This window comes from Cryptomeria japonica, chromosome 11 (assembly GCF_030272615.1).
Source record: "Cryptomeria japonica chromosome 11, Sugi_1.0, whole genome shotgun sequence".
NCBI classification, from domain to species: Eukaryota; Viridiplantae; Streptophyta; class Pinopsida; order Cupressales; family Cupressaceae; genus Cryptomeria; species Cryptomeria japonica.
Genome location: NC_081415.1, coordinates 253,411,448 through 253,424,810, shown reverse-complemented (window position 1 = coordinate 253,424,810; position 13,363 = coordinate 253,411,448).

The window sequence follows — 13,363 nt, the reverse complement described above, 5'->3', positions numbered from 1 at the left end:
ATTCCATAAACCCATGATCTACAAAGAGGTCTTACATCATATTTATACCAACCCGAGACCTAAACAATTAGGTTGACCACCTAAAAGACAATACAATAGATCCGTTACATAATACAACAAACTAATGATAAACCAAGTCGGCCTAAGACCAAAACAATATAACCCAAACAATAAATCCAACCGGTGACGCATCGGGAGAATCAACCAACACGTTAGACAAATCGGTCCATAGCCTAGCATAATAAGATAGAATAGTTTTGGTCCTAAATGCAAACAACACCGATCAAATAGAACACAAACACGATAACCATCAACATCCTAATAACCTTCTAGAAGCCGCACCAACACCACTTATCCAATTCATTAAAAGATCTTCATCAAAGCGCTGTCGGTAAAACCCTTAACGGTGACCAAAAGGCTTACTAGAACAAATGATAGCATCCAAATCATCAAATCCCAAACCAACTGGATATGATATACATCAGGAACACATGAATAACCAATCCAAGGAAATACTACAAGCCGGACCAAATCAGAGATTACCAAAGATGGTCTCCAGATCAATATCATAATCCAACCACTCTACTAGAAGCCGATAGACAAGAAAACAACTAGTGTTGACATCAATGACAAAAAATAAATGCAACACATAATCAATTCCTTTAAATTGCCAACAGGGGTAGTAGATGCAAATATTATGAAACGTAAGATTACTTTTCTTTTTGCAAGTTCTTCTAATACAAATAATCAAGTGAACAATCAAAGGAAATGAAAACCTCAAAGAAAATATTCTCCATTGGGAGAACCGATTGAAACAACATTCAAGAAGTTAGTGGCAAACAAGTTCATAACACTACTAGATAATGCACCATATGAGCCTAAAGTAAAACCAAATTGGTAGAATGATGATGAATATTGTGAGTATCAAAAGAGAAAAGGGCATTTAACTAGAAATTGTCATAGATTAAAGAATATCATATAGGATCTCATTGATAGAGGTGACATAGAAGTTGATGGTCATACCTCCAATGAAGAGTATGCGATGTTTAAGGAGCCATTTCGTAAACATGACAAGGGAAAAGAAAAAACTACAAATAATCAGGCTAATTGTACCAAGATGCCTTATGATTATGATTCTACTATTAATCACATTTCATTGGATAATCATGTTTCTACTATCATCATAAAGGACAAAACTCCTAAGGGTTCTACCCAAAGGAGTAAGGTTGTTTTAAAAGGTATTGAACCATCTTCCTTATCTTCCAAAAATGAAACATCCAAATATAATGTCACAACCCATTGAGGTAAATTCACCTTGCAAGGCATTCCATCCAAGACCACAACCTCATCATCCACCAAGAATGAGTATGACCTTATAGATCAACTAGGGAAAACACCCACCCTCATATCCATTCTTGAGCTTTTACGCATATCCCCTTCACATAAGGCTATCCTTGATAAATTATTGAGAGAAACTTCCATACCCACTGATCTGAACATGGACCAGTTTAAAGCCATGGTGGGATACCTTTTGGTTCCACATAGCCTCACATTCGCAGAAGTCAATGATGCATCTGTCACCCAGCCTCATAATGCACCTCTACATATTGAAGCCTTTCTCTATAAAAACTGAATAAAACAAGTCTTGATAGATGGAGGATTAGGTTTGAACATTTGTACATTGAACACTATTAAGAAAATGGGATATTCTGAAAAGGTTGTGAGTTCTACACATGCAATCACCATTAAGGCATATGATGATGAAGAGTGCTCATCCAAGGGTATAGTCACCATACCTCTTAGAGTTGGGCCAATTGCAAAGGATGTGGTATGTCAAGTCCCTCATTTAGAGCTCACATATAATATACTCTTGGGACATCCATGGATTCATGAAATGAGAGCCGTTCCCTCAACATATCACCAATTTATCAAGTTCCCACACAATGGAGTTGAGGTGACCGTTAATGGTGATCCAAATTTGTTCATATATTGCAATAACCCGCGACCAAGATCAAAGATAATAATTCCAATTAATAGAGAAGCAAATCCATCATCAACATATGTGGATCCGGGATCATTAAAACCTTCCACATCCAAATAGGCAGAGCTAAAAGAAAAATTCAAGGTTAAGGACATGGGATGTGGTGAGTATATATTTCATGTTGATCAACTCCCACTATATCCTAAGACATTTATTCGACATGAACAACCTACAAACAATTTTCAATATCAAGGAATTGGGTATGAACCACCTAGTGTTGTGGCTACTAAGTCTGAATATAAATATCCTCTAGTAGTGCAAGCAACTCTTGATATCAATAGTCCTAGGAGTGGTTCCAACAAAGAATCTATTGAAAATATCACCATCCCTCTTGATAAATCATATAGCCTTACCACTTCATCCACTCATTCCATTTCCACTCCACTCCTAGGCTTGGATCAACAAGAATAAAAAAAGTCCTTACTCATTGGGGATGAAAAATTAAACCTTGAAAAGAAAAATCTAAAAGTAAAAAATAAAGAAAAGTCCTTTAGTCCAAATCAAAATCAAAAGCTATTGGACTCCACAAAAATTAAAGTCAAGGATAAAAATCCTATGAAGAAAAAAGAACAAGAGTTGATCTCCCCTAATATCAAAATAATTGGGGGCAAAAGATCTAAAATTTTAAGTAAAAGAGAATACTAGTTGATCCTATGTCTCCATCATGCCATGCCACTTTCACTTCTTTTTGCAATCATAAGCCTTCATTCCTCATCCACTTGTTCCAAACATCCATTCCCTTTTGGCGATACATCACATGAATGGACCTTTAATGGAGCTTCCTTGAAGGACTTTGTTATCAAGGATGCCCAAAATTCTTTAGGTGACATGCATATTGGCCTATGTAGTTCACACATTAGTACTTCTAGCTTAGTTCCTCAATCAAGGAAGGCAATCAAGGGAGCAACACATCATTCATTCAAGGAATGTAGAAGCTACAATCATAAGGTAAAGCCTCACACATTTGAGGTGGTTGATTTAGTTCCCAGAGAAAATCCTAAGAATCAACAAGACAGAGAGAAGAAGGGCAAGTTTGAACCAAATTGGCTTGGTCCTTATGTCATTACAACACTTTACGGATCAGGTGCATATCAGCTCTCAAGACCTGATGGAGAACCTTTGGAGGATCCTATCAACAACATGCACCTTCACAGGTTTTACATAGTTTTTCAAAATGTCCCATTATCAAAACAAAAATATCAAAAATACCAAAAAAAAAAAAATACCAAGAAAAATCAAAACATATTAAAAAATACAAAAAAATAAATAAAAATAAAATCATTACTTGGTGAAAACTTAGCAAACAGGCACCTTGTGACACAAAAAAAATTGAAAAAAACAAAAAGAAACAAATCCATCCAATGGTGAAAACCACTTCAGTGGTGCCCTGGGCAAGTACCATGGTGAAAACCAAGTTATTGGCACCATGTGTAGAGACATTGCTCCTCCCTCCTTCAAGATTCAATCTTATCCTTTCACTTTGCAGACACTTTTAGTCCATCCATCCATAATAAATTCACTTATTCCCATGATGGCTAGTTGTTGATCTACCTAAAATTGGTATGCCATTCATAATAAACCCTTCCCTTTTCCCCATTTCCTTCCATAATAAATCAGGTCCAATCTATAATTGGGGAAAAATTATAAATCTAATGATGGAAGTGGTACCCCGAGCATCACATGTTTTGAGGAGCATCGTCTTTTTCTTCCTCCTCCTTTTCGCGCACAATCTGCAATAAGAAGTCATTTGCATCACCAATCCACAATAAAGTTTCATTCTTCTCCATAATAAAGTATCAGTTTCATGGATTTAGTCAGTTTCAGATGAGACACAAGTAGCAGTGGGCTTTCAACAAATCAAATCTTTCAACAAACTTTGGCAGCAACATGGTTTTTAGCATAATTTGTCCTTTATCAGGATAACAACATTGTGACCAAATCAAACATGTTAACATATGTGGCAAGGAACACAAATGAATTGAACATTTCATTCTGTATTGGTGTCAAGTCTTGGTTTTCTTTTGATTCCATCTTTTTTGTGAGATGTCTTTTAGTTTTTTTGGGATGTCTCTAGCTAGAGATTATATCTCCATGATGTCTTTGACTAGAAAGGTGAGGATGGGATATGATTCACCTACTATTGTTTTGCTATCTGTGGATTGTCTCTTAGTAATGCTATGACTTGTCCAAGGATATGAGGACATTGTGAGTCTAGTGTGAACTGGGGCATTCCTTGTTTGTGACTGTCTGATCTCCATGCAAATGGGTACAATGACTTTATGGGCCGAACCTATACCTCAATTGCCATACCTATTTTCCATAATAAAGATCAATGATGATAAAAGAACATGAAGCTCTTTCACTTCCATATCTTCTACCTTCCACCCCCCTTTTGTGATTGACCTCCATCGTCCTTCTTGAGTCCATGTAGCTCTCTATCACATGACTAAGTATAATGACATGCCAAAAAAAAATTGCATTTCATTCACCTGCATCATCACAAATTAGTAATTTTCATCATATGCACACATATAGATATCATAATTACATCACATCCTGCATATATCACTAATCAATATTTGCAGTCTCATATAAAACATAAAAAGACAAAAATAACACATCATGCATTTTCATCATGTAAATATCATAACTAATACATCCATTTGCATTTTAAATTTTCATCATAAACAACATACATATATATATATATGGCATTTGATCATGTACATATTTGCATCCATATCATAAGAATCATAAAATCATGATAAAGCATATAGAACATCACATAGTACACATGCATATAGCTACCGCAAGGAATGAGTCATCTAATATATATATCAAAAAATAATGTGTCATGATACAATGATGTCAATATCTCATAAGGCTACAAAATAATTTGAAGGTGTCTACATCATCATACAAAAATTGATACAAAGTGGGATCCAAGAGAGCTATGCTGAAGATCCTCCCTCAGAGCCAGCTGGCCTTGATGAAATCTGAGCTCTCAAAGTCCCTACTCCAGGATCACCTCCTCTGTCTCCTCCTCTTGGTGGTGTGGGTGGACCCATAACCCTGCCACTGGATGCCTATCGTCTATTTCCCCCTCTTGTGGTAGTATTCCTAGAAGCTCTCCTGAAGCTCCTAGCCCTCAGCTCTAGAAGAATAGCTGCATAATACAAGTCTCTCCAGGAGGCTATCTCCTCTCCTTCTCATAGGACATATGCATATCCAGCCCCTGTGCCCTTAGCTTATCTCTTGCCTGCCCTCACTACCTCCTCAGCCTAAGTATACCACTAGATGGCCTAATCCCTCTCCTTCTGCATCTCTGCTAATTGTCGCCTCAATCAAGTCATGTCTCTCTTAAGATCCGCGATCTCATCGACCTGTCCTGCTGCAATCTCTCATAGTGCTAGCAACTCATCTTCCTCCTCATCACCACCCTAGGCACCTTCCTCCTATCTAGCCTATCCCTTTGCCTATCCTTGACGATATCTCCTTGATACCCGTCCTTGTATCTATCCTCCTCTTTCCCTTGGTGGTCTCAGTGGCCTCTCTCCCTATGGATCCTGTCTCCCCTCAACCCTCTCTCTGACATCCCTCTATCCACCCCTTCCCCTCACCACCCTGCTCACTACTCCTCTCCTCCATCTCCCTCCAACCCCATCCTCATCATCCTCATCAACGTCATCCTCCACTGCCATAGGCTCATCTGGATCAATCAACCTTGGTACCGGATGTGCTACAAAATAAGCATCATACTCTGCATTTGTACCTCTATCAACTACATCCCTCAGTAGATCCGAAGGCATCAAAACCATCTGCTCAAACCGAGTAACTGCAACATCATAAGATAAAATCGGTCCCCAGTGAGCCTGCTCCTGCACTGTACGTGCAAACTCACCAGATCCCCAAGGTATCCTCTGCTACCGCCCAAACTGCCTGCATACCCTATCAATTAGATGCCTATCAAGTATATAAGGCATCTTCCCAAACAAAGTACTTGCTCCTATATACATAAGGAATTTCTGTAGCATCCTCCTCCCAATCCTCACAGTCAAGATAGGGTCTCCATATGACACTATCTATGTCATCAATAACCCCTCTCCAAAAGTCCACCTTCCCAATTCATGGCTGGAAAGTGATCTTATTGCATAAGCATGTGTAGGATTGTCCATGTCCTCTCCCTCTAAAGTGCACTAGCCTTTATCACTGCAATGTACTCATATGACCACACCTGTAGTAGAGTCACCCTGCATCGTAACCCATAGCCACCAAGATATACAAACTGGTGAAGCTCATGATACAAATGTGCCAATACACATGGACCCCATTCATATCTAGTGTGTCTCTAGAGTCCTCCCCCTACCAACAACCATACCCCATGTCAGCTTTTCTAGACATAGGTAACCACTAATCACTCCTCCAACTATTGTAGGTTGTCTGCATCTAGTAGCTAGCATCACATCCCAGTTGACATGATCCGATTTCATCTCCAACTCTAGGTCTCCAAAGACTCATCTTAGTGCATCCTTGTCTCCCTCTTAGTCATACGAGACCAACTCATCGTGGATCGGTATCCTCAAAATCCTGTAAACATCCTCTAAATTGAATGACATCTCACCATTCGACAAATGAAACGAATAGGTCTCAGAGTGCCATCTCTCTACTAGAGTAGTCAATAATCCTTTGTTCACCCGAATCTCAGGTAGATACATGATGTGTCTCAATCCCATACCCTTGACAACTGCCCTCTCCTCAAAGGTCAACTCTAGTTGCAACCTCTGTGTCACAGGGAATCTCTCCTGTGACTCTATCTGGGGCAAGTACTCCTGCATTCAACCAAACCAATCATGTCAATCCTAGTGGTACTCATGTCTATCACATAGTGCTACTCATATCCTTGTGAAAAGGTGTTGCATCCTAGTGTATATGTTTATCACATTGCACTTGATCCTATTTAGAGGCCTTGCTTGAGTGTATCCTCTCAGCAGCTTATACAATTGGCAATGTATGTTCATCACATAATTGCCAATTCTAGCCTATCTCTCAGTTTGTCTTCTCTGTGACACCTACTTGAGTGTATCCTCTTAGCAACTTATCCAATTGACAATGTATGTTCATCACAAAACTTCCGACTTGTGCCCACTTAGACACAAATGCATATTTTGCAACGCAGACGTGGTTTCTATCAACCCAAACATGCTTTCTGGCCCTAGACGCTTTTGAACATCACATACGTGAAACTATCCTACACAAATGTTCCTTCTGCACATAGACATGTCCTTACTAAACATAGACATGTCCTTACTGAACATAGACACGATTACATTAATAAATGTGACTATACCTAACCTAAAAGTGACTATTCTACCTAGATGTGCCTGGCACTGACCTAGACGAATTTCTAGTGAAAATACTAATTTTGCATTTTTATTTATCTACCCTAAAATGCATTAATGACAGTGATAAATGCAAAAATGTACAAAGAGGCTTCAAGGTACTTAACGACTCACCCATGCTGTCTAGACTTTGATATTGCCAGACTCAATCGAACCTATGAACTCTATCCATCGTCGTTGACTTCTCTAACTGCTCTAAGCTCTTTCTCTGTACTATGATCTCTTTGGTGTGTGGATGTAAATGAGGATGTTTTCCTTGTGGCCTTATCTTATAGACTACTTAACCCTAGTCTCTCGTGTCAAGTCTCTTCTTCCCACATGACCTTGGCACCCTATCTTGTTAGTCCTTTCTATCCTTTCTTTCTTATCGAGAGATTGTCTGTGATATTTCCAAACATTTTCATCCAATCTGTCGAGGGGGCATATCATTTCTATCTTGGGGCAACTTTGTATTTGTTCATCTTATCTTCTTTGAGCCAACGCAACAAGCTGCATTGTCTCAAAGAGGGGCAAAATGTAGACACCTTAAATTGTCCAGTCTAATTAAATAAATATTTTTATTTATCTAATTATTTTATCCTAAGTCTTCTATTAATTAATTAAATTCTTATTTATTTAATTAATTCATTATTCCTCTTCTAAGCCTTTCCTCATTTAAATAAATATTTTTATTTATTTAAATTGTCCTTTTCCTAAATTAAATAAATATTTTATTTATTTAATTGATCCCACTTTCTCTATTGATTAAATAAATCTTTATTTATTTAATTAAATCATTAGCATTTTCTACCCATGACACATGTCATTCATCTCTTAATTCTTCTCTTACCTACCCCTTTTATCATTTTATTATTTCCTCTACCTACCCTTTAATCCTAGCCAACCATTTATCTTTACACCTTTTAATCTTATCCCTCCATTTCTTAAAGTTCCTTCTATATAAGAGGACACTCTCCTTCATTATCAACCCTAATCATGTAATCACCTAATTATTATGTCAGTCAAGCCTTCTTGCGTTCAAACTATCAACCACAATCTGCTCTTTGTTGAGATCTTGTGCACATGTAAAATATGAGAGAAAATATATCAAACAAGATCAATGGAGATAGGAGACAATGGAGATTGAAACCCTACTTGACATGTGAATGGTAATATTGTTTTATTTTGTCGATTTACATAATTTTAGGTATCTCTATTGGTATTGGTGGATGTTTCATTGTAGGACCTAGATTGTTCGTGGTTGAATATTTATGGTTTTACAATAGTTTATCATCATCACTTTTCACCGTATACAATAGCTAATAGGGAAAAGGTGACAAGGCTCAAATTTTAACATCTAGGGTTAAATGTACAATTGCAAAAATGACTAGTTGATATATAGTCATGAATATGATCCAAGGTAGTGAACAACAAATTTAGGGGCTAAAATCAATTTATTGATATGAGTTATAATGGGATTAGAAAATATAAGGTTATTTGCCAACTTCCATATGAAATATACCCTATTACATGGTAGTCAATGCATAAAGGGAAACCTAGTAGCTATGGGTTCCAAAACATAAGGGGAAAGGACATGGGTATGTGATTTTTGCTTGCTTTCAATTTGACTTGCATGTGATCTACTACTAACATAGATGTCTTAAATACATCTATCTAAAATACATTGAGCGATATTAGCCTCGAGGCATCTAGTTTGAATTTGTTACATAGGATAGATACATCGATATTGATATCTCTTGATGATAAATACATTTAAGATATCTAGATACTAGTAGCATCCATTAATGAATCATCTCAGATTATAATCTAGATGAAGGAATTTTTTTCCTTTAATAAATAACAAAGCATATCATATATATCCAAATATGTAATATATGTCACATTAACTTAAAATGCATGAAGCATCAAAAGATAACTCATGAAATATTTCACATTTATTTAAAACTATAATATGCATCACATAGATACAAGTATTATATGTCAATACACATGTTATATGATCACACTATTGTAATTTTATCCCCTTAACTCTTTCTTCCTCATTATTTCCTTTGTCTAATTTTTCTTCTTCTTTTAATCTTTTCACAATGAAGGGCAACACAATTGTAAGTCCATCCAAGTACTTCATATGAGAGATGACCACAAATGTTAACCATGTTCTTTCTCTTTGTCCTAAATAAATTTTTGTTTTAGGGAGAATCAACCCTTATTTTTTATGTATCATTAGTGACCAAGATAATTATAAAGGCAATTTTTTTGTCTACACCCTTTGTATTGGTACAATTCAACTCATACTTGGATGTGCATCTTTATATGACATTCTCGATTAAGTGCCAACTTCACCATCACATATGTTGTTAGTTCTAATGGGGAACTCCCAAGTTTGTATGTTATATCTCAAATATATTTAAAAGATCCATTTACAAGTCCTACTTCCATCTTTTTATTGAAGGTTAAGTGCCAACTTCACCATCACATATGTTGTTAGTTCTAGTGGGGAACTCCCAAGTTTGTATGTTATATCTCAAATATATTTAAAAGATCCATTTACAAGTCCTACTTCCATCTTTTGATTGAAGGTTAACATAAGCTTGCATCCTTATCAATTAATAGCTTGATACCAAGTTCATCATTCTAACTTACTATTGAATTTGTACTTAACTCATTTTTTATAATGCCACAATTATCAATAAATCCAATGAGTGTGATTTCTTTAAGTTATGGTTGTGTAAATAATTATTTGTCACGACTCTATGATATGTAATTTATGTGTCAAATTTCTTCTTAGCAACTTGTGTGTTTTATTCCTTCTAACTTTGTAGAAAACATGAGTGGGATTCAAAGTGTTGAATGAATTGTTGATGCATAAATACTAAATGTGACAACTCCAATTAGTGCAAGTGATACCTTTGGACAATGTTGTGTGGATGATGCATCTTGTAGTGAATTATTGAATGTTGACAATTAAAAAATATTTTCATGATTTTGTTGTTCCTTGGATAATAATGCATAATTAAATGAGATTTTGACCTTGATGATGTATTGTGATTGTATTGAGTTCTCATTTTTACTTAGCATCTAAATTTATATAAGACATATTTAATATTGTATTATTTGGTATGAGTAACTTATTATCTTCCATTATGCTTGTGAATTTTATTAAGTTCTTGTTGTGTTTTCTTCTTCTTAGTATTAATTATTCTTTGGTGCTTATCTTTTTAGGAATAGGGTGATATTCACCTTGCAATTTTTTTATACTAATGTAATTTATTTAATAACCTATTAAATATGTGTGCATCTCCAAGGATAATGGATAAAACTAGCTTGGTTTCCCACATGAGGTTGAGGGTATTTATAATTAATTGTTATTATCTAGGTGATTAGGAATATCTATGCAAAGAGCATAATGTGGGAGAAATCATTGTAATACATCTTTGGGAACTTGGTATGAAGGGGAAGGGATGCGTGAAAATTTATGGCATGTAAGAAGCATCAATGACACTGTAAGAGGTGTCAAAAATCATCTATTATGTGTAAGAAGTTGGTTGTATTTTTTGGACTTAGGGAGTTGTTATTTTATCCTCTAGTGGTTTTTTTTCCTATCATAAATGTGGATAACCAAGTTCACGAGAAAGGTCATGAAGCTTCTAGAAAGATACTTGTAACTCTCAAACAAATGTCACGAGATCTCTTTTGCATTTTGACTACTTGGCTCCTGATTTGAATACATTGTATTAGTAACCAATTAAGATCTTTCGATTACTTTTGCCTATGTATTGGAGACATGAGGGTAGTAGTTTGTATAGTTGTACAAGTTATGTTATAGTATTGCAATGTTATTTACTAAAGGGAGAAGTTTTTTTGATGTAATTTATATTTGATATTAATACAAATTCATACTCTCTTTGGAGATGTTTTTTTTTACCCAAAAAGATTTTCCCAATGTATATTAATGTTCTTGTGCTATTGCATCTTTTTAAATTTCTCTTATGCTATTTTTATTTTCATACAATTTATACGTTGATGTAAACACTAAGGATCAATAGTTTTTACTATATTTGTACTTGATTATCAAAATGTTTATCTGAAGATCTCTTCTACCTATTGGATTTTGTGACACAAGCACTCAAAAGATCAAACAAAAAACAAGAACACCTTCTACAAACAAGAGTTGCACAAATGAACGCTATATTACTAAAAAAAAGAATACAAAATGAATTGCAATTGTACAATGAGGTTCTTATATAGAAAGCACAAAGCTAAATTTAGAAGAACTAAAGTGAAAGCATGGGGGGCTATATAAAGCTCAACTCTACCTAAACTAGATGCATAAAGTTAAACTAGGTACACAACTAAAATAAGAACTCCTAAGTGAACTTAAGCAAAAAAGCATAACTAGTTGTTAAAAAATAATTAATAGCTAAATATTCTCTAAAAACCCCACCTTAAGTGAAACTTAGGGCGAGTAGAAAAAACTCTAAATGCATGAATGTAGAAATGGGTCCTGACAAAAAAGGTATGATTAGGTAACCATGTACAAACCAATGAAGTCTCTTTAAGTGGAGAAATGAAGAAAAATCACTAGGGAAAAAACACCTCTCCAAAAGCAAGAGATGCAATGAAATGAAAAAGGTACTCCAAGTGGCCGCCCAAGTATTGAATTAGTCACATAAGTACAATCAAAATTCCCCCTATAGGAGAGAAAAGAAGAGACAATGTATCCCCCCTCCTAATGAAGAAGCTCCAATGTCGAAGATGAATACTCAAGGATGAATGTAAATGAAAATCCAAGAGTGGAAAACCACGTTCCTCCCCTAAGGAAGAAACAAATTAAGTGGCAAGGCTGAAGAAACTCCATGAAAGGAGATGGAAGGATAAATCTCAAGATGTGTACCATGGAAGACTGCTCAATTGTCAAATTGTTTGAATCATGATATTCCAAATCAACTGAAGCAAATCCAAACTATTGTGAAGATACCTATTGAACAACCTTTGTACTCACTAAATATGGGATGAAAAAAATGATCAAACTAACATAAAAGAGGAAGTGAAGATCCTCAAATATGTCTCTAATATATATAATGTGTGACTCAATTAATAGCCCTACAATATCTAGCAAGTACTCATCCCACTTTGTTAAAACTGGAAGGAAATAATCAACCTACTGAATTGAACTGATCTCTGAAGGAGTGGGAGGTGGAGGATCAACACAAGACTTAAGAACCAGTGTAGATGACTGAAGCACAAATAGGTTCAAGTAACCAAACCTCTCATATTTTTTTATGTACTCTTGAAGCATGAGAGATAGGACTAAATACATGCTTAATGGGAGCAAAATGTGAGAACTCATATAGTCATGTTGTATGATCAACATTGCCAACTGCAGCAAGCTCTATACTATGCAGATCTCTGATAAGCACTAAATTAGGGGTGAGCTCATTTGTCTTGCATATCCCACTATGAGTAATCTATTAGATGGAAAGGAGGTTGGAAGATTGAATCTTCCACCATCAACCTTAGTAGAATCACTCCCATTAACACTCATGCAAGTGTTATTACCCATCAAAATATGTGAGAATGCAAAATGCTCAAAAGAAGAGAACATACGCTCTGATGATGCCATATGATGTGAAGCTCTTGAATCTAAAAGCCACCTGAAGGAATAAGAATGTGTTGATGCAAAGAGCACATGGCCTTTCATCTTGTCTTCACCATGTGTCATAGATGAAGACTCAGAATGTCTAGGTCCTGAAGTGGTGGAAGAGGATGCACTAGATGAAGGGAGTTGAATATTATTCTTTTTAATACTTTCTTTCAACTCATCAATCTGCTTTGCATAACATTGATGTTCATCATATCCTGGATTTATGCAATAAGAACACTCAAGCTTGTCCTTCTTGGATGAAGACCTCTTGGAAGAGGT